Genomic DNA, 23579 nt, shown 5'->3' with positions numbered 1-23579 from the left:
GAAACATTGAAATCTTTCAACATACCAGTATTTAGTTTGGAAACATTGAAATCTTTCAACATACCAGTATTTAGTTTGGAAACATTGAAATCTTTCAACATACCAGTATTTAGTTTGGAAACATTGAAATCTTTCAACATACCAGTATTTAGTTTGGAAACATTGAAATCTTTCAACATACCAGTATTTAGTTTGGAAACATTGAAATCTTTCAACATACCAGTATTTAGTTTGGAAACATTGAAATCTTTCAACATACCAGTATTTAGTTTGGAAACATTGAAATCTTTCAACATACCAGTATTTAGTTTGGAAACTTTAAAAACAAATGCTGGTATAAATAATACAATATTAAAATATGTCAAATTATCCATTTATTTGTTTCAAAAGTGGTGCAATGCTGTGAAAAACAGTTGTATTGAACTACAGTGCAATAATAATAGATATTCTCAAAATTGTGCTCGTCTTTGCAGGGGGACTCTTATTTAGAAGAAAATAATCTACTGTTGTGCTGCCAGCATATTATCCTGCTGCCAGCAGAACAGTAATATAAGAGTTCAACCTCAAATAGTTGTACGTGTGCAGCGAGGTACAACTGCAGAGATCTCTATAGTGAGGTAGATCACTAAGAGGTTCTGTCCATCAGGGGGCGACAAACGCCAGTTCATATTCCAGAATAGAGCACCACAGAATTAATAGGCTCCCTTTTGACAAGGGTCAAAGGTTGGCGCAGAGGCATAGCAGTGCTAGCTGTGCCACCAGAGATTCTGGATTATTATATATATATATATATTCCAGAGTAGAGCAGAATTATAGGCTCCCTTTGCCAAGTGGTCAGTTTGGAAATCCTCCGGCCTGGGCCAGGGGTGCGTCCCAAAAGTATTTACTGCTTCCTGAAGTGTGCACTCATTCACTACTCCCCATAAAGTGTAAAAACATTGGATTGGTGAAGGTGAAGGTTATAGCATGAGTTTCCATACTAATCAATTCCTGTCAAATCCTGTCCATGAAGAGAGGTGAACAAGAACACACTTTGGGAGGAAGGAGAGACTATTGGGGCAGAGACCAGGTATGTAGATGTTTCCCCAGCCAGGTACCACTACAACACATACCAGTCAATCAATATATCATCACTTTGGGAGGAAAGAGAGATTATTGGGTCAGAGACCAGGTATGTAGATGTTTCCCCAGCCAGGTACCACTACAACACATACCAGTCAATCAATATATCATCACTTTGGGAGGAAGGAGAGATTATTGGGTCAGAGACCAGGTATGTAGATGTTTCCCCAGCCAGGTACCACTACAACACATACCAGTCAATCAATATATCATCACTTTGGGAGGAAGGAGAGATTATTGGGTCAGAGACCAGGTATGTAGATGTTTCCCCAGCCAGGTACCACTACAACACATACCAGTCAATCAATATATCATCACTTTGGGAGGAAGGAGAGATTATTGGGGCAGAGACCAGGTATGTAGATGTTTCCCCAGCCAGGTACCACTACAACACATACCAGTCAATCAATATATCATCACTTTGGGAGGAAGGAGAGATTATTGGGGCAGAGACCAGGTATGTAGATGTTTCCCCAGCCAGGTACCACTACAACACATACCAGTCAATCAATATATCATCACTTTGGGAGGAAGGAGAGATTATTGGGGCAGAGACCAGGTATGTAGATGTTTCCCCAGCCAGGTACCACTACAACACATACCAGTCAATCAATATATCATCACTTTGGGAGGAAGGAGAGATTATTGGGGCAGAGACCAGGTATGTAGATGTTTCCCCAGCCAGGTACCACTACAACACATACCAGTCAATCAATATATCATCACTTTGGGAGGAAGGAGAGATTATTGGGGCAGAGACCAGGTATGTAGATGTTTCCCCAGCCAGGTACCACTACAACACATACCAGTCAATCAATATATCATCACTTTGGGAGGAAGGAGAGATTATTGGGGCAGAGACCAGGTATGTAGATGTTTCCCCAGCCAGGTACCACTACAACACATACCAGTCAATCAATATATCATCACTTTGGGAGGAAGGAGAGATTATTGGGGCAGAGACCAGGTATGTAGATGTTTCCCCAGCCAGGTACCACTACAACACATACCAGTCAATCAATATATCATCACTTTGGGAGGAAGGAGAGATTATTGGGGCAGAGACCAGGTATGCAGATGTTTCCCCAGTCAGGTACCACTACAACACATACCATTTACACTCACAGCACACCCACCTATCTCCATCAATCACCACACACACACACACACACACACACACACACACACACACACACACACACACACACACACACACACACACACACACACACACACACACACACACACACACATAGTCTATGGAGGATAAATAACTACACACCAGGACAACAATACATCATAGTCTATGTGGAGGATAAATAACTACACACCAGGACAACAATACATCATAGTCTATGTGGAGGATAAATAACTACACACCAGGACAACAATACATCATAGTCTATGTGGAGGATAAATAACTACACACCAGGACAACAATACATCATAGTCTATGTGGAGGATAAATAACTACACACCAGGACAACAATACATCATAGTCTATGTGGAGGATAAATAACTACACACCAGGACAACAATACATCATAGTCTATGTGGAGGATAAATAACTACACACCAGGACAACAATACATCATAGTCTATGGAGGATAAATAACTACACACCAGGACAACAATACATCATAGTCTATGGAGGATAAATAACTACACACCAGGACAACAATACATCATAGTCTATGTGGAGGATAAATAACTACATTGATGTCTTCTCTTCTCTCTTTCTGTTTGTTTGTTGTTTCTCTGAATTAGCAGGTGATATTATTATCCCCTCATCTGTGTGTGAGAGACAGGAAGACAGACAGAAAGAGCGAGAGACAGAGAGAGAGAGACAGACAGAGGAGACCCCTAAGCAAGCTGGACCTGGTGCTCTGTTCACAAACACAAACAGACCCCAGAGAGTCCCAGGACAGCAAACATATTAGACCCAACCAATCATGAGAAAAAATATATAATTACTTGACACATTGGAAAGAATTAACAAAAGAAAAGAGCAAACTAGAATTTAGCCCTAAACAGAGAGAACACAGTGGCAGAATACCTGACCACTGTGACTGACCCTAAACAGAGAGAACACAGTGGCAGAATACCTGACCACTGTGACTGACCCTAAACAGAGAGAACACAGTGGCAGAATACCTGACCACTGTGACTGACCCTAAACAGAGAGAACACAGTGGCAGAATACCTGACCACTGTGACTGACCCTAAACAGAGAGAACACAGTGGCAGAATACCTGACCACTATGACTGACCCTAAACAGAGAGTACACAGTGGCAGAATACCTGACCACTATGACTGACCCTAAACAGAGAGAACACAGTGGCAGAATACCTGACCACTGTGACTGACCCTAAACAGAGAGAACACAGTGGCAGAATACCTGACCACTGTGACTGACCCTAAACAGAGAGTACACAGTGGCAGAATACCTGACCACTGTGACTGATCCAAACTTAAGGAAAGCTTTGACTATGTACAGACTCAGTGAGTATAGCCTTGCTATTGAGAAAGGCCACAGTAGGCAGACCTCAAATCAAATCAAATTGTATTAGTTATGAGCCCCTAACGAATACTGCAGTTTTTAAAAATATGGATAAGAATAAGAAATTAAAGTAACAAGTAATTAAAGAGCAGCAGTAAAATAACAATAGCAGGACTATATACAGGTCAGTACCTGGCTCTCCAGAGAAGACAGGCTGTGTGCACACAGCCCACAAAATGAGGTAGAAACTGAGATGCACTTCCTAACCTCCTGCCAAATGTATGACCAGTTAATTCATACTGTATGTTGTAGTCTGTCCAAGAGGAGAATCACACAGACTGATCTCAGTTAATTCATACTGTATGTTGTAGTCTGTCCAAGAGCGGAATCACACAGACTGATCTCAGTTAATTCAAACTGTATGTTGTAGTCAGTCAACGAGGAGAATCACACAGACTGATCTCATTTAATTCATACTGTGTGTTGTAGTCTGTCCAAGAGGGGAATCACAGACTGATCTCAGTTAATTCATACTGTATGTTGTAGTCTGTCCAAGAGGGGAATCACACAGACTGATCTCAGTTAATTCATACTGTATGTTGTAGTCTGTCCAAGAGGGGAATCACACAGACTGATCTCAGTTAATTCATACTGTATGTTGTAGTCTGTCTAATAATTAAATCACACAAGACTGACAGCCTGTAATTTTATTAAAAGCATCCAGTTGATTACATGGCAGTTTAGAGAGCAACATCATAACAATAATCTACTTCATAATCAATATCATAACATTTATAATCAATAACATCATTATCTCTATACTACTAACAACATAACACTAATCTACATCATAATCAATATCATAACGTTTATAATCAATAACATCATTATCTCTATACTACTAACAACATAACACTAATCTACATCATAATCAATATCATAACGTTTATAATCAATAACATCATGAGGTAAACAACAACAAACCTCTTTATTAAAAAATGTTTCAAAATACAAAGAATGAACAGATGATTATAATAATACCTGGACTAATAATGGAAACACTTCAAGATAAAGAATCTAAGAGACACTAAATAAGACAAAGAATCTAAGAGACACTAAATAAGATAAAGAATCTAAGAGACACTAAATAAGATAAAGAATCTAAGAGACACTAAATAAGACAAAGAATCTAAGAGACACTAAATAAAGATAAGAAGCAATACTGGAACATGAAACAGACGTAATTGAGCTACTCTCTTAAAATAATTACAATCCGATTGTTACCAAAATCCCATGTTACCAAAACCCCATGTTACCCAAAACCCCATGTTACCAAACCCCATGTTACCCAGAACCCCATGTTACCCAAACCCCCATGTTACCCAAAACCCCATGTTACCCAAAACCCCATGTTACCCAAAACCCCATGTTACCCAAAACCCCATGTTACCCAAAACCCCATGTTACCCAAAACCCCATGTTACCCAAAACCCCATGTTACCCAAAACCCCATGTTACCCAAAACCCCATGTTACCCAAAACCCCATGTTACCCAAAACCCATGTTACCAAACCCCATGTTACCCAAAACCGCATGTTACCATAACCCCATGCTACCCCAAACCCCATGTTACCCAAAACCCCATGTTACCCAAACCTCATGTTACCCAAAACCCCATGTTACCCAAAACCCATGTTACCCAAAACCTCATGTTACCCAAACCTCATGTTACCCAAACCCCATGTTACCCAAAACCCATGTTACCCAAAAACCCCATGTTACCCAAAAACCCATGTTACCAAAAAACCCATGTTACCCAAAAACCCCATGTTACCAAAACCCATGTTACCCAAACCCCATGTTGCCCCAAACCCCAGTTACCAAAACCCCATGTTACCCCACACCCCATGTTACTCAAAACCCCATGTTACCCAAAACCCCATGTTACCAAACCCCATGTTACCCAAAACCCTATGATAGCCAAACCCCCATGATAGCCAAACCCCATGTTACCCAAAAAACCCATGTTACCAAAACCCCATGTTACCCAAACCCCATGTTGCCCCAAACCCCATGTTACCAAAACCCCATGTTACCCAAACCCCATGTTGCCCCAAACCCCATGTTACTCAAAACCCCATGTTACCCGAAACCTCATGTTACCCAAATCTCATGTTATCCAAATCGCCATGTTACCCAAAATCCCATGTTACCCAAACCACATGTTACCCAAACCCCATGTTACCCAAAAACCCCATGTTACCCAAAACCCCATGTTTCCCAGAACCCCATGTTACCCACAACCCCATGTTACCCAAAACCCCATGTTACCCAGAACCCCATGTTACCCAAAACCCCATGTTACTCTGGTGGTAAAAACCAAACTAAATGAATAATGGTGGTTGCAGTCACTCCTTTTAGATTTCTTCCAAGGTTCTAGAAAGATAAACTAATTCTGAACTTGTTATTAAAATTAGAACCACTTCAGGTTTGTCACCACATTTTAAACACCAGTCCACTGCTGACCATCGATTTAAAACACAAAACTGACCTAAGATCAGCATGTAGGGTCAGATTCATTCTACTCCTACTCCGTCCCCTGGGCTGCTCTCTCCTCTCCCGGTCCAGCTTCAGCTCTGGAGCTCAGAGAGACCATCTCCATGGCATTGACATAAAGATCCATGCTGCTCACCCTGTTCATTCTCTTCTGCCTCCTGGTGGGCTAGGGAGACACAGCACCAACAGTCAGACATTTACTCTCTGGTATCTCCATTCTCTCTCCCTCCCCCTCACCCTCTCCCTGTAGTTTAAATGACTTGTAACGTCTGAGTAAATGTCTTTACCTTGTAGTACAGGTAGGAGGTGGTGATGGATGTCAGTAGGATCAGCAGCACTACAACGTGTCTGATGATGAAGGCTGGCAGAGGAGAGGCTGCAAACAGAAACACCTTTGATGAGGGTACTGATCATCATCACATAGATCTGTGGGAAATCTGTCAATGACAAAGTTATAAGTCTGGTTCATGTTCAGTTACCTGTGATGGTGAGGGAGAGGAGCTCACTCTCAGAGGAGAAGTTATGAGAGAAAACATAATTCTCATAAACACAGCTGTAGTTCCCTTGGTGGGAGTCATCTGCAGCAGGGAAGAGGAAGGCAGCAGAGTGATTGACAGCTGGCTGGGTCTGGGTTCTGTTGGAGCCGGTGAACGTGAGGAGGAAGGAGCCTCCTGGGTACTGTGGCTGAGTGGAGCAGGTGATGGTGAAGTTGTAGCCCCTGAACATCTCAGGCCCCTGGTGGCCCCTGAAGACCCCTCCCATTGGGTCAGTCAGGAAGATATCAGGCTGGACCAGGAGATCTGTAACAATAAAAGAGAACAATTTTTTATTTATTTTTTATTTCACCTTTATTTAACCAGGTAGGCTAGTTGAGAACACCTTTATTTAACCAGGTAGGCTAGTTGAGAACACCTTTATTTAACCAGGTAGGCTAGTTGAGAACACCTTTATTTAACCAGGTAGGCTAGTTGAGAACAAGTTCTCATTTGCAACTGCGACCTGGCCAAGATAAAGCATAGCAGTGTGAGCATACAACAAAGAGTTACACATGGAGTAAACAATTAACAAGTCAATAACACAGTAGAAAACGAAGGGGGGGTCTATATACAATGTGTGCAAAAGGCATGAGGAGGTAGGCAAATAATTACAATTTTGCAGATTAACACTGGAGTGATAAAAGATCAGATGGTCATGTACAGGTAGAGATATTGGTGTGCAGAAGAGCAGAAAAGTAAATAAATAAAAACAGTACGGGGATGAGGTAGGTGAAAAGGGTGGGCTATTTACCAATAGACTATGTACAGCTGCAGCGATCGGTTAGCTGCTCAGATAGCTGATGTTTGAAGTTGGTGAGGGAGATGAAAGTCTCCAACTTCAGCGATTTTTGCAATTCGTTCCAGTCACAGGCAGCAGAGTACTGGAACGAAAGGCGGCCAAATGAGGTGTTGGCTTTAGGGATGATCAGTGAGATACACCTGCTGGAGCGCGTGCTACGGATGGGTGTTGCCATCGTGACCAGTGAGCTGAGATAAGGCGGAGCTTTACCTAGCATAGACTTGTAGATGACCTGGAGCCAGTGGGTCTGGCGACGAATATGTAGCGAGGGCCAGCCGACTAGAGCATACAAGTCGCAGTGGTGGGTAGTATAAGGTGCTTTAGTGACAAAACGGATGGCACTGTGATAGACTGCATCCAGTTTGCTGAGTAGAGTGTTGGAAGCCATTTTGTAGATGACATCGCCGAAGTCGAGGATCGGTAGGATAGTCAGTTTTACTAGGGTAAGCTTGGCGGCTTGAGTGAAGGAGGCTTTGTTGCGGAATAGAAAGCCGACTCTTGATTTGATTTTCGATTGGAGATGTTTGATATGAGTCTGGAAGGAGAGTTTGCAGTCTAGCCAGACACCTAGGTACTTATAGACGTCCACATATTCTAGGTCGGAACCATCCAGGGTGGTGATGCTAGTCGGGCATGCAGGTGCAGGCAGCGACCGGTTGAAAAGCATGCATTTGGTTTTACTAGCGTTTAAGAGCAGTTGGAGGCCACGGAAGGAGTGTTGTATGGCATTGAAGCTTGTTTGGAGGTTAGATAGCACAGTGTCCAAAGACGGGCCGAAAGTATATAGAATGGTGTCGTCTGCGTAGAGGTGGATCAGGGAATCGCCCGCAGCAAGAGCAACATCATTGATATACACAGAGAAAAGAGTCGGCCCGAGAATTGAACCCTGTGGCACCCCCATAGAGACTGCCAGAGGACCGGACAGCATGCCCTCCGATTTGACACACTGAACTCTGTCTGCAAAGTAATTGGTGAACCAGGCAAGGCAGTCATCCGAAAAACCGAGGCTACTGAGTCTGCCGATAAGAATATGGTGATTGACAGAGTCGAAAGCCTTGGCGAGGTCGATGAAGACCTCTTCAACTAGTTTCCTATAGATATGACAATAACATCAGCATGTAACAGTGCCAGCCACCCTCCCTCACAGGGCAACATGAGTAGTGGGCCTACAGTCACTGAGACAACATATGTTGATATCAGGCTGAAGCAGGACATCTGGAACAAGAGGAGAGAAAAAGAAAACGTAGCTCCTCAACTACTTTCCTCATTTAGATGTGACAATAACATGACATGTGACAGTGGTAGTGAGTAGAGACGTTCACTGAGATAACACTCAAATACAAAAGCATTCTGGGATATTTAAGTTGTATTTGATTCCTACTTGACTGAGTGATCTATTTAGTAAAGCAGACTGACAAGTTAAACAGTCATCATGAGAGGTGCAGAGGAAGTTATATGAATGAAGGAAATTAGTTGAATATAATTATAATATGTTGTTATTACCTGAGCTGATCACTGTGAGTTCAGGAAGGAGATAATAACTTCTAAAACACTCCCTCAGTGAAGACTCAGACCCAGAACAGGAAACTCCAAACTCTCTAGTGGTGTTTCCAGGTAGTGATGAAACAGTGGAGCCACAACCCAGCTGTCTACACACTACTGCAGCTGCATCCTCGTGTTTCCTGTAAGATCCCACAGTCCTCCACTCTCCCTGGTCGTAGCACTCCACTCCACCAGCACAGCGACTGCCTCCTCCCACCAGCCTCACATCATCAGGCTCTGAGAAAAGAAAAGAGAGAGACAGTAATCTTACTATTTTCTCACTTTAACACACCTATATTGTCTCTCATATTCTTCACTCCAGGTGAGAAACAATGTTGATTGAATGACAAACTGTTTCTTACCTGAGCAGGTGAGTCCAACAGCATTACCAGGTAGGCAGGTGTTGTTCTCTCTGTCTGAGGTGTCACAGTCCAGGAGAAGGGACTCATTGCCTTTACACTGGAACTCTTTATCCCAGGTCTGACCCTCACCTTCTCCATAGAGCCCCCCCTGTAGAGCTGCAGGAGCCCCACAGCCAAGCTCCCCACAGACTACCTCTGCATCCTGCCGGTCAAAGTCAGCTTCACACACTGAGGCCCAGGACTGATTGGACTTCACCTCCACTCTCCCAGAGCAGAGACCAGCTCCATCCACAAGCCGCACAGAATCTGGAGAAAAAGAGTTGGTTGAACATTCAATCAGTTTTGTTGATGACACTGTCAAGGACTAAACACAAATATGTTGGATAAAAGATAGTAGTTTGCTATGTTTGATACTGTAAGAGGTAGAAATGGGTTCTTAGTCACTCAGGATCAGGTTGGGAATAATGCAGGCAGGAGACAGGAATAAGTTCACTTCACTTTATAGAAAATAAACAGCTGGACATCCATCAGGCAGCTTCACTTCAGTACCATCTGAACTACAATGATCTGCCCATGAACATCTCCCATAAACCAATATGACAAACACAAATATAATGTTTAAATACATCTGACATCTCTCCCTCTATTTAAATGAAATAAAAACACATAAAACATGATACATGGTAATATTGTATAATGTATAAATAAATCTCTCAATATGACCAGTCTCTTACCTGAACAGATCACATGACGATAATATCCACCATTACAGACACCACGTCCCCCTGTGATGCCACACTGTCTAATAGAAGACTCATCTCCACTACAACCATATAGTCTGACTCCTCCTCTTCCATCTTCAATCAGAGGTCCTCTAGATTCAGATACAGGATTCCCACAATCCAGCTCTCTACACACAACCTTAACCTCTCTCATTATGCTCCACCAATTAGGACATAGACCTGACCACTCTCCTCTGTAGAAGACTTCCACTGTCCCAGAACAGGAAGTGGTCCCATTCACCAGTCTGACTGAGAGTTCAGCTGTAAACAGCAGAGAGGAAAACACAGTGGTGAGGACAGATGATGACAGTGATTCTGTTATTCTAACAGCAGTGATGCTTTGTGGTTGACAAGTATTAGTAGTTCCATAAAACACTACTTGTTATTGGGGTTTAGAATGGTTTGTATGGACACATGAATTTCTCCATGTGGGATAATAAAGTTGACTAATATTGAACTGCTATAATCACTGGAGATTTATACTCTACCTACCTGGTGGACTGACGCTTTGAGCCTGGAGATCTGAGGAGAAAGAGAGAGACAGAGGAGAAAGAGAGAGAAAGAGAGACATAAAGGAGAAAGGGAGGAGTCAGAGGAAGAGAGAGACAGAGGAGAAAGAGACAGACAGATAGAGAGAAACAAAGGAGAAAGGGAGGAGTCAGAGGGAGAAAGGGAGGAGTCAGAGGAAGAGAGAGACAGAGGTTAAATGAACATCAACATGACCTTTCATGATGTGATGGGGAAGACAGGCTTATTGTTGGTATGGTGCAACAACACCCATGTGTACATACACTATATATACAAAAGTATGTGGACACCCCTTCAAATTAGTGGATTCTATTTCAGACACACCCTTTCCTGACAGATGTATAAAATCAAGCACTCAGCCATGCAATCTCCATAGACAAAATTGTCAGTAGAATTGAGTTAAGGAACTCCCCCTCTCTTCTCCTCTTCTCCCCCCTTCTCACCCTCTCTTCTCCTCCCCTCTCCACTCCTCACCCCTCTCCTCCCCTCTCCTCCCACCTCTACTCTTCTCCCCTTTCCTCTCCTCTTCACCCCCTCTCCTCCTCTTCAACCCCTCTCTTCTCCTCTTCTCCCCTCTACTCCCACCTCTGATCTTCTCCCCCTCTCATCTTCTTCCCCTCCCCTCCCACCTCTGATCTTCTCCCCCTCTCCCCCTCTCTTCTCCCCCCTCCCTTCTCCACTTCTTCCCCTTTCCTCTTCTCCCCTCCCCTCCCCTCCCCTCTCCTTTTCTCCACTCCCCTCTTCTCCCCCTTTCATCTTCTCCCCTCCCCTCTCCTTTTCTCCTCCTCTCCTCTCTCCTCCCCACTCGCCTTATCTCCTCCTCTCTTCTCCTCCCCCTCTCATCTCCTCTTCTCCCAGTCTCTCTTCTCCTCTTCTTCTCCCCTCTCCTCTTCTTCCCCTCCTTTCCTCTTCTCCCCCCTCCTCTCCTCTTCTCCAACTATCCTCTCTCTTCATCTTCTCCCCCCTCTCCCCTTCTCCCCCTTCTCCCCCTCCTCCTTTTCACCACCTCTCTTCTCTCCCTCTCTTCTCCTCAACTCCCCCCTCTCCTCTTCTCCCCCCTCTACGCTTCTCCCCCTCTCTTCTACTCTTCTCCTCTCTTCCCCCTCTTCTCTCCTCCTCTTCTCCCCTATTCTACCACTCCCCTCTCCTCTTCTCACCCCTCTGCTCTTCTCCACCTCTCCATTTCTCCTCCCTGCTCCCACTCGCTTCTCCTCTTCTCCCCCTTTCCTCTTCTCTTCTCCCCCTCTCCTCTCCTCTTCTCCTCCCTTCTCCCCCTCTCTTCTCCTCCCTCCCTTCTCCTCTTCTTCCCTTCCCCTCCTCTCTCTCTCCACTACTCTCTCCTCTGTCCCCTCCTCTCTCTCTCCACTACTCTCTCCTCTGTCCCCTCTCTCTCTCCACTACTCTCTCCTCTGTCCCCTCCCCTCCTCTCTCTCTCCACTACTCTCTCTTCTGTCCCCTCCCCTCCTCTCTCTCTCCACTACTCTCTCCTCTGTCCCCTCCACTCTCTCTCCACTACTCTCTCCTCTGTCCCCTCCTCTCTCTCTCCACTACTCTCTCCTCTGTCCCCTCCCCTCCTCTCTCTCTCTCCACTACTCTCTCCTCTGTCCCCTCCCCTCCTCTCTCTCTCCACTACTCTCTCCTCTGTCCCCTCCCCTCCTCTCTCTCTCCACTACCCCCTCCTTTCTCTCTCTCGTTCTCTCTCTCTTCCTGACATATAGCATCAGGCCTGTTGAGTTTGACTCAGGTCACATCTATGACGTGACAAACTTTTAAGCAGATAAGATCAGTTAAACCCACATAACAACAGGAAACACTGACATTAGAAAAACTCCACAGGAAACTGCTGGCAGAGCAGCAAAGTTACACATATAGTGTGCTATAATATCACCTCTAACTTTCTACTGCTTCAGTTCACCTCTTATAAGGGTTTACTGGACAACTTGAATAAGGTCTGGATGTCTTATATTGAAAACAGTACAACAAAAGGAGTCTGTATTGAAAAGATGCCCACTTCCTGTTTTCAGCTATATTGTGTGGATGTTAAAGAGCTCTACAGGACTATTAGGTCATATGAGATGAATTATATGGAGGATGTAATGTAGTGTATATTGTATAGATGTTAAACAGCTCTACAGGACTACTAGGTCATATGAGATGAATTATATGGAGGATGTAATGTAGTGTATATTGTATAGATGTTAAACAGCTCTACAGTTCTACTAGGTCATATGTTTTGTGCTGTTTCTGTGATAATGTATGTGTAGGTGTTTCCAAACCTTTCCCTTGGGATGAAAACAAACAAAAGGTGACATTGACATTGTACGTCTACTTTTTGTTCTTCACACAGCTCACACTCTCCTACACACACCAGCTGACTGAGAGGACCTTAGTGGAGCCAGCTGGTTGAGAGGGCCCTAGTGGAGCTGGCTTGTTGAGAGGGTCCTAGTGGAGCCGGCTGGTTGAGAGGGCCTTAGTGGAGCCGGCTGACTGAGAGGGCCTTAGTGGAGCCGGCTGGTTGAGAGGGCCCTAGTGGAGCCGGCTGACTGAGAGGGCCTTAGTGGAGCCAGCTGGTTGAGAGGGCCCTAGTGGAGCCAGTTGGCTGAGAGGGCCCTAGTGGAGCCAACTGGCTGAGAGGGCACTAGTGGAGCCGGCTGGTTGAGAGGGCCCTAGTGGAGCCAACTGGCTGAGAGGGCCCTAGTGGAGCCAGCTGGCTAAGAGGGCCCTAGTGGATCCAGCTGGTTGAGAGGGCCCTAGTGGAGCCGGCTGGCTGAGAGGGCCCTAGTGGAGCCAGCTGGCTGAGAGGGTACTAGTGGAGCCGGCTGGCTGAGAGAGCCCTAGTATAGCCAGCTGGCTAAGAGTTCCCTAGTGGATCCAGCTGGTTGAGAGGGCCCTATAGGAGCCAGCTGGTTGAGAGGGCCCTAGTGGAGCCAGCTGGTTGAGAGGGCCTTAGTGGAGCCGGCTGGTTGAGAGGGCCCTAGTGGAGCCGGCTGACTGAGAGGGCCTTAGTGGAGCCAGCTGGTTGAGAGGGCCCTAGTGGAGCCAGCTGGTTGAGAGGGCCCGATAGGAGCCAGCTGGTTGAGAGGGCCCTAGTGGAGCCGGCTGGCTGAGAAGGTCTTAGTGTTGCCCTTCCTTGACACTTTCTCTCCCCTCCCTTTCTCTCTCATTCTCTCTCCTCCACAAATCTCTCTCCACTCCCCTTTTCTCACCCATACCCCCTCTCTCCCCTACCCTCCTCTGTCCCCTCCCCTTCTCTCTCCACTACCCTTTTCTCACCCATACCCCCTCTCTCCCCTACCCTCTTCTGTCCCCTCCCCTCCTCTGTCCCCTCCCCTCCTCTCTCCCATACCCTCCTCTGTCCCCTCCCCTCCTCTGTCTCCTCCACTTCTCTCTCCTCTGCTCACCCCATTCCTCCCCTCTCCTCTCTCTCACGCTGCTCATCTCTCTTTCTCTCTCTCGCACATATTCTCTCTCGTTCTCTCTCTCTCTCATAGTGTTGGACCTGTTGATCTTGACTCAGCTCATAGACCTCTATCATCTACACCCCTCCCTTCTCCTACTCTAACATAACACCAATATAATATATAATACATAATATATACTCTCATTCATTTACATAGAGACAGATACAATCAATCATTGACACACTGAATATACAACAGTCAGACGCATGACACCATCACAACTTAACTGACATTAGTGCCTGTCCCCAGATGGACAGTTAGACTACAGTAAAGTACATTTACAAGTGATCACATCATTGTCCTGCTTTGAGACACATTTTTACTGTCTGCTTCCAGTTGTATGTTATTTTACTAAACCTGCAAATTATAATATATCTTACAATATCAAATCATATCTCAGTAACTGTCACCAGTGTCTATCAACATAACAGCATCCTACCTGTGCTCCACAACAGGGTCATCAGTACCACTGCAGGTATCATATCTGCCTCTAACTGGGGCTCCACTGAGCGAAACAAGTCTACTGTCATGAAGAGAGGACTGAAGAGTGAGAAATACTGCTAGGCTATATGACTTATATATCATTACTTCCTTACTTATAATGATGTGACAAACCTTTAAGCAGATAAGATCTGTTAAACCCACCTACATACAGGAAACACTGACATTAGAAAAACTCCACAGGAAACTGCTGACAGAGCAGCAAAGTTACACATAGTGTGTCCTATAATATCACCTCTAACTTTCTACTGATTGAGTTCACCTCTTATAGAATATTGGCTTGACGTTCCAGCACCTAAATAGAAACAGTACCAGCACCCAAAATGAGTACTGATGAGGTCTCATGTTAGAGCAGGAGAAGGGGGGATGTGGTGTAGAAGCTAGAGGTCTGTTACCCAAGTCAACTCAACAGGCCTGATGCTATATGTCAGGGTCAGGCTGGGCTGGACCAAGAGAGGAACAGGTTACTGTTATGATGACATCACTCGTGAGAAGTCAGTGATACAAATATATTCAGCTGATTTAAATGTCAGTTTTTCTCTCCCTCCTCCCCTGTCTCCTTCTACCAACTCAGTCTGTCAATAAGTCCTATCTCTCTCTCATCTCTCTCATCTCTCTCTCTCTCATCTCTCTCTCCCTCCTCCCCTGTCTTCTTCTACCAACTCAGTCTGTCAATAAGTCATATCTCTCTCTCATCTCTCTCTCCCTCCTCCCCCGTCTCCTTCTACCAACCCAGTCTGTCAGTAAGTCCTATCTCTCTCTCTCTCCCTCCTCCCCTGTCTCCTTCTACCAACCCAGTCTGTCAGTAAGAACTAAACTCAGCAAAGAAGAAACGTCCTCACTGTCAACTGCATTTATTTTCAGCAAACTTTAACATGCGTAAATATTTGTTTGAACATAACAAGATTCAACAACTGAGAGAGAGATTAAAGTAGATGTGACGTGTCAAAATTTTGATTGATGACCCTATGTGAACCTATGTGAACTCTATGTGAACCCTATGTAGTGATGACGTGTGCATGTCTTCTGGTCAGGCAAGCCTGGTTAGGTGGGGGCTATGGGGTGAGTAAGGGTCCATTTGACAGGCCGTTAATGATTGATGACCCAAGCCTGATTTATGACCCTATGTAATGATTTATGACCCTATGTCATGTAGAAGGGTGCATGCCCAGGGGGGTTGGTGGGGTTGAGTAAGTGACCATGTGTCAGGTCAACCTGTTACTGTTTCTCACGGTTTGGGGTGGTTAATGCCCCTTATAAAGCGCCTGAACAATACCTGTTTAAGACTGTACATGATAACCCCCCTGAATATTAAACAAAAATGACACCTATGCCAATTTTAGGGATGTTATGCTCGGCTTGTCATGAACCCAGTGACCAAAGCCTTGAAGAAGTTCTGTGTGAAGCTCCAGAATGTTTTAAAGGATTTTTGGGTACGAGTGAGGGCCACATGTCTTACATATTCCACCCGGAGGATTCTACGGTAAAGATATTCACAGACCGTGGACCCAAACCCCTTTATCCTGCAAAACCTGGGAGTTTTCCCCCGGCTCTGGGGATGAGAGAATGGCTAAACATCAGGCTGGCTCTTTGTAAAATTGAACAGGTCCTGAGTGGTACAAATGTGCCAGGATATGCGTTGGAAGAACAGGTCTGCGGCCGCAGTGATCTCAAGGCTCTAAGAATTGCTTCAATGGACTATAGCCCTGACAACAAAGTGACAATTTTAGCCTGTGACCTTTATGATAAGGCTAATGCTACAAAGTCTGTCAATTCTCCGGTAGCTTCCAGAGCACGCAAACATGTAAACTTTTTTATTCCTGTGTTTAGTTTTAAATGGGTGGATTATCCAATTTTCATAACACTTATGAATAAGCTGGACATTCTCTTCCAAAATGGGGAACAGTTAAAGCGCTGGGCGAGGCTTTCCTTGAGACAGAGTCAAGACCAAAAGGCCCGACGGAGGATCTACCCCTGGAGTGAAAACTTACCAAGTGTTGATGGACCTAGCAAGAGAGCCTTGCCTTTTGAGGGCGAACTCGACACGGACAATGGCGGTTGGTTGCATAAGCTCCCAGGATCTGTAAGAAAGGCATCGTAAAATACCTTAAGAATGTAAGGATATAAAATGTATGTACTAAATATTTTGAATGAAATAAATGGTTTTAAAATCAGAATCTCACCACGTTATGAACTCTCGCGTTTGTTCACTCTTAGCGCAGTCTGTCCCTGAGAAAAAACTTGCGGAAAAAGCCATGTGCGCGCGTATGTGCGTGAGGGAGTTTTCTGTAGTGGCTGTGTGTGTGTGTGTGTGTGTGTGTGTGTGTGTGTGTGTGTGTGTGTTTCAAAAACAGAAAAAGGGGGGCGGGTTGTTTGTTAAAAAAATACCCTTGCATCTGCGCTCAAGGCTCTCTCTCTCTCTCTCTCTCTCTCTCTCTCTCTCTCTCTCTCTCTATGCCTGGTGGGTCGTTTGAAACCAAGGTTTACACTAGCCTGCAAAACAGATGCCTACCCCCCAACAATAATATTGTGTCTTACGACTCCTAATCTTAAAGGCCTTTCATAAAACTATTTTTTAGGTGGGCTAAAAAGTCATTCATCCCAGCGATGTCGAGACCAACCCACCCCCATGCATCTAGGTGCTAGCACCCCGGAGATTTTAGAAGATCCAAAAGGATCCTAATGTTTAGACACACCCAATACCATGTGTTTGAAATGTGTCAAATATACCATGGGCGGGGGTATAGCCCGAAAAAAACGACAAACCCCAAATGCTATGTAAAAAATCATTCAGGGGTTTTTCTCTAGGTCGTAGGGTACAAAAGCGCTAGAAACCAGGCGCAATGTTAGCAGCGTTTTAGTTCCGATGCAAACAGCACCTCCAGAAACTCCAAGAATCGTTATCGGACTGAAGCGTTAAAAAAGATAATCGGGGAAAACAGTCTAATGGATCTATCGCAAGGTGAGTTCTTGAAATAAATCTTTATTAGATTTGGTTGTTGTGGGGAATTGTTTGAAAAGCGTGGGATGTTATAGAAATATTAAACAATCATTAGGATCAGTATGCTTACCGTATAACAAGGCAATATTAGCTAAAGTGATTATAGCTTTAATATTGTCGAATGTTTTATAGATTCTGAAGCATTCACGCAGATACTCCGAGGTATAACTGAGCTCGAACCATCCAATGGGGCTCCGGAACAAAGTGCAGACAAACAAACGCCTACCCTGAATTGTAAACGTAAGTAAGCTCCAAGAATTCCATACATAAAAATATTTATACCTTAAAAACAAAAAGTGTGGGCATCTTATATTAAAAGTTATTTTATATGTTTACAGAGGACCTAAAGCCTAGAAGGTTAAACGAGGCCCTATGGAGCCTGAACGGTTTCTGCGAAGCATATGACTACGAGACAATTCTGCCCTACTCCCAGGATGTATTTACACAAAAGCAGCGAACAGAGACTTTAAACGGCCGGTCAACTCCCCTTGGCCAGGACAACGTTGTCCCCCATATTTCTAAACACCAAAGGATAATTAGTGCTCAGATCCACAGTTCCGCTTCACCCGAACAATTCTACTTGGCCGATATTCACGAGACGTCGTTCCAAGGACAAGGTATGAATCAATTATATATTATTATTTATATATATTATTATTTTAATATTTATATATTTTTTTTTTTATGCCGGAATATGTTAAAACAAGGCCTAATGCTGTTTTTTTTTGTTTTTTTCAGGCTCCCCATCTACCGGACCTGCAGATGCTGTAATACAGGTTGAACAAAGACATAAGCCCATGGTTTCAGAGCTTCTTCAGAACAGCCCTCGTCAAAAAAGCCGAGGTATTTAATTAATGTATTGTTAATATATAGGCTTATATCTGAAATGTATTTGGCATTTTTAACATATTTTAGGGTTAATAACCTATTTTTGTATGTATTATTTTTATTTCAGACTCCTCACCGGCTTATAAAGACAACGCACAAACATCGGAGGATGCCCAGACAAGCATCCCCGAGGAGGCTCCAAAGACACCAGTCAAGAAAACAGCGAAACCTGATGATTTCAAAGATTTAAATGACATTTCTGAGGTAGACGATTTGATGTTCTGTGAAGCTGCCAACCTTCTTGAATCGGCCAATTCTGTGGGGGAAACAGCAGATTCTGAAATAGACCAAGAACGTTTTTTCAAAGCGTTTACCCTGGGTTTAAAATCACGAAAGGCTCTACTCCAGAGGCGCATGTGTATTCTACTCGAGCATCAATACAATCAGGATGTGTCATTCTGGCGTAGCGAGCTACCCCGTATGTTAAAAAACATTAGGGCTAAAACAAGCAAATACCGCCGTTAAAAAACACACATGTAAACACACACACACACACATCCTTAATTAGACAGATGGCGCCCCCTATAGACCAAAGTGAGACAATTGAAACCCTCTTAGCCATGATCCCTACAGAGCTCCAAGATATAGTTAACCATATGAATGATTCGGGGGTAATTGACATAATGACAATAGATGAAAATCTATTATCACAGATTCCCTCCGAACTCATAGACATTATTACACGTATGAATGAGTCAGGGCCTTCCGAGGAAAACATGTTAACACAGATTCCCGAAACCATCATATCTCTAATTACCCAGCTTAACGCGAGCCCTAGGTTTAATTCGGCCCCACAGACACCTCTAAGACAGCCTTTAACAACATTGTCCGAAGAGTCTGAAAGTCAATATGATGTTTTTGAACAGTTGGACAAATGTCTAGCAAATCTGGAGGGGGGCGGTCTTGAGATCAGTGTACAGAACGAGAGCGCTAGGTTTAATTCGGCACCCCAGACACCTATAAATCAGCCTTTAACACCAATGTCCGAAGAGTCTGAAACCCAATACGATGTTTTTGAACAGTTGGACAATTGCCTAGCAAATCTGGAGGGGGGAGGTCTTGATCGAAGTGTACATGTTTTGCGTCGAAATAAATTCAACAATATTGAGGTTCGCCAGTTTTTCAATTTCGCATGGGGGGGTCAGATTCGGGAATATGCTGTGTTTTACGTAATGCTTATGGACACTTTGAATGAACTGTTAGCGAGGATTAGAGATTATAGCGAACCTAGGGATCTCTTACAGTTGGAAATTTGTGGAGACAGTCTACAGAGCAAGGTATCGCTTATTTTACAGAATGGTGAAGCAGAGCTTGAACAATTTGTTAAACTGCTAGAACGCCTTGTTCAGTCAAATTTAAACGTGCTAGCAGATAGGACCCTCGAACTTGTAGTACAATTAGTACGACAACCACAAGGGGGCGGGGGTCAGAGACGAAAGCTCGAGAGTTTAATGCAGTCCGAAATCATAAGCAATAAAAGGGCCTATCTCATAAACGTTCACAATCCAGGTAATAAGCTATGTTTTGCCATAGGTTTGGCCCACTTACTCAGCCCAGGATGTACTGATCAAGCCGCGTTACAAAAAGCTCGAGAGCTACAAACTGCGGTGGGTCTCGGTATACAGGATGCTGTGGCTTTCTCAGACATAGTCAAATTTGAAAACTTTCTGAACATCAAGATTGTGGTTTTGTACCACAGTAGGGCTAATTTTGCTCTCCTCAAGTTCCAAAATATACCCGAACCACATCCTAAGACTATGTACTTTTATGTGCAAAATGAGCATTACTATGCCGCAACTAACATCACAACCTTTTTAGGCGCGCCATATGTCTGTCCAGCCTGTCATACCGGCTACACACGCATGGGGGGGCACTCGTGCCGTTACAACTGTTCAGTATGTCTGGATAAACATTGCCCTATGCAGCCGCTAAACTTGACCCCCTGTGCGGATTGTCACCGCACATGTCGTTCGGCCTACTGTTACGAAAAACACAAAACTGAAACATGGCATCCCAAGGCATGTAAATCTGTAAGCAGTTGTGACATTAACAAGAAATGTCCAAAATGTCATTGCAATTACAACCTTAAAATAGATAGCCCTAAACCTCATGTTTGTGGAATTATACACTGCCCAATCTGTAAAGGTCCTTTGAAAAGCAGAGACGCGGAAGCGGTTCAAGAAGTAACACATGAGTGTTACATTCAGCCCTTGGCTGAAGATGAACATACAGAGAAATATGTGTTTTATGATTTTGAGACAAATCAGCAATCAGGGGTTCATTTGCCTATTTTTGTGTCAACCATGACTTTCAAGGGTGAAAAATGGTCGGCCGAGGGACCCAATTGTGCCCGGCTCTTTCTAAAACATTTTAGAAAAGCCCAGTACAGAAACTTCACGTTTATAGCTCACAATGCTAGGGCCTATGACGCCTATCTGCTTCTGAACCCTTTGATACAGCAAGGCGTGGCCCCCAGTGTCATAGCTCAAGGGAGTAAAATATTATGCTTTGTTGACCCCGCCTTCAAACAGAGATACATTGACAGCTTAAGCTTCTTACCCATGAGATTGGCTCAAATGCCAGAGGCCTTGGGTTTTGAAAACTCTGTCAAAGGCTATTTCCCTCATTTCTTCACATCTGAGGAGAATCTACATTATATAGGATCTTATCCAGCCCCCGAAATGTACGGGTGTGATCAAATGTCTCCCAAAGAGCGTGAGAGATTCATGACATGGTACGAGACCGTAAGACATGGCACTTTTGATTTCCATAAAGAGATGGAATCATACTGTGACAATGACGTTGTTATACTTCGTGAAGGATGCCTCAGATTCAGAGAAGAGGTAATCAAAGATGCGGGCATTGACCCCTGGAGCTGTACAACTATTGCATCAGCGTGCATGAAAACCTATCGTACACACTATCTAACTCCTGAATCTATAGCTATCCCATCGCCAGACAACTACCGACGCCAATTCAAGGCCTACTCTAGTGGTTCCATTCAATGGTTGGAGTACTTGGCCCAGGATAAAGATATTTTTATCCAACATGCTTTGAATCGGGGGGAGAAGGCTTTTGGGCCTTACCATGTAGATGGATACACACAGATTGACGGGGTTGAGACAGTGTATGAGTACAACGGTTGTTTCTTCCACGGTTGTAAATTATGCTTTGTCCCCCAGACCTTGTGTGTCCTAACCCAAAAGACTTTTGGGGAAATGTACCAAGAGTTTCAAGACAAACTGAATTCTTTAAAGGCTACTTACGGGTTAAAAGTTGTGGTTTTGTGGGAGCACGAATGGACAGCCCTCAAAAAGGCAGATCCTAGTGTTAAGGCCTTCCTTACCCATTATGACCCTCCAGAGCCCCTGGAACCGCGACAGGCCTTGTTTGGAGGCCGGACCAATGCTTTGACATTGCGTTATGTAGCTCAACCCGACGAGACAATAGGCTATGTAGATTTTACATCCCTATATCCTCATGTAATGAGTTCCTCATTCTATCCTATAGGGCATCCTGAAATTATTCACAGCGACTTTGACGAACCCCAAAATTATTTTGGTTTAATCAAAGCGACTGTCTACCCTCCTAGGGGGCTGTTTATACCTGTGTTGCCTTACAAGGGTCCTAAAGGAAAACTTTTCTTTCCCCTTTGTCGCACATGCTGTGAAAACCACAACCAGGAAAACCCCTGTGATCACACAGATCAAGAAAGAGCCCTGACCGGTGTATGGGTCACTGTAGAATTCTCTAAGGCTTTAGAGAAGGGGTATCGTGTGGCCAAAATCTTTGAAGTGTGGAACTTTTCCAGGAAATCAGACACACTTTTTAAAGAGTACATCAAAACCTTCTTGAGATGCAAGCAGATGGCTTCAGGCTATCCTGCATCGGTCACAGATCAAGAAAGTAAAGACCAGTACATTCAAGACTACCATGACAGAGAAGGCATACTTCTTGACCCTGACAGAATAGAGGTCAACAAAACCAAAAGAAATGTGTCGAAATTGTACTTGAACTCCCTTTGGGGGAAATTAGCGCAGAGATGCAATATGCTAACAACTTCGATCATTAAAGACCCCGAAGAATTTTTGGAATTTGTTTTTTCGGACCAATACGAAATTTCACATTTTTCCTTCTTGAGTCAAGACATTGCCTTGGTGCAATGGAGGCGCCACCAAAAGTGGGTTCTACCCCCGGGTAATGTAAATGTGTTTCTTGCAGCATTTACCACAGCCTATGGCCGCCTTGAACTGTACACCCTCATGGAACAGCTTCAGAGGCGGGTTCTTTACCACGACACAGACTCTGTGGTCTATGTAAGCAAACCGGGGGATTGGACCCCCCCACTTAGCAACTATCTTGGGGGTTTAACGAGTGAACTCGAAGAGGGTGACCATATTACAGAATGGTCCTCATGTGGTCCAAAAAGCTATGCTTTTAGGACTAAAGCCAATCACGTGGTGTTGAAAGCCAAAGGCGTGACTCAAAACTATGAAAATGCACCGCGTGTAAACTTGGAATCAATCACGCGCTTGGTCGAGGGGTTCGTAAAGGACAAGAATAGTGACTTGGAGATTTTGAGCGGGTGTGATCAAATGTCTCCCAAAGAGCGTGAGAGATTCATGACATGGTACGAGACCGTAAGACATGGCACTTTTGATTTCCATAAAGAGATGGAATCATACTGTGACAATGACGTTGTTATACTTCGTGAAGGATGCCTCAGATTCAGAGAAGAGGTAATCAAAGATGCGGGCATTGACCCCTGGAGCTGTACAACTATTGCATCAGCGTGCATGAAAACCTATCGTACACACTATCTAACTCCTGAATCTATAGCTATCCCATCGCCAGACAACTACCGACGCCAATTCAAGGCCTACTCTAGTGGTTCCATTCAATGGTTGGAGTACTTGGCCCAGGATAAAGATATTTTTATCCAACATGCTTTGAATCGGGGGGAGAAGGCTTTTGGGCCTTACCATGTAGATGGATACACA

The 23579-nt window shown here is 44.2% G+C and overlaps 1 long non-coding RNA gene and 1 pseudogene across 1 annotated transcript; both read right to left on the bottom strand.

The window, feature by feature from the left end:
• Positions 1-5686: 5686 nt before the first annotated feature.
• On the bottom strand, positions 5687-9716 carry LOC116373675 (scavenger receptor cysteine-rich type 1 protein M130-like; annotated as a pseudogene).
• Positions 9717-10037: 321 nt separating this feature from the next.
• On the bottom strand, positions 10038-14730 carry LOC116373676 (uncharacterized). Its single transcript, XR_004209599.1, has 3 exons — positions 14629-14730; positions 10693-10722; positions 10038-10461 (listed from the first exon to the last, which is right to left on the bottom strand). It is a non-coding gene; the product is annotated as an uncharacterized LOC116373676 (long non-coding RNA).
• Between the last annotated feature and the right edge of the window lie 8849 nt (positions 14731-23579).

The sequence above is a fragment of the Oncorhynchus kisutch genome, unplaced genomic scaffold (genome assembly GCF_002021735.2).
Source record: "Oncorhynchus kisutch isolate 150728-3 unplaced genomic scaffold, Okis_V2 scaffold4067, whole genome shotgun sequence".
NCBI lineage: Eukaryota > Metazoa > Chordata > Actinopteri > Salmoniformes > Salmonidae > Oncorhynchus > Oncorhynchus kisutch.
This window is presented reverse-complemented; position numbering and strand designations above follow the sequence as displayed.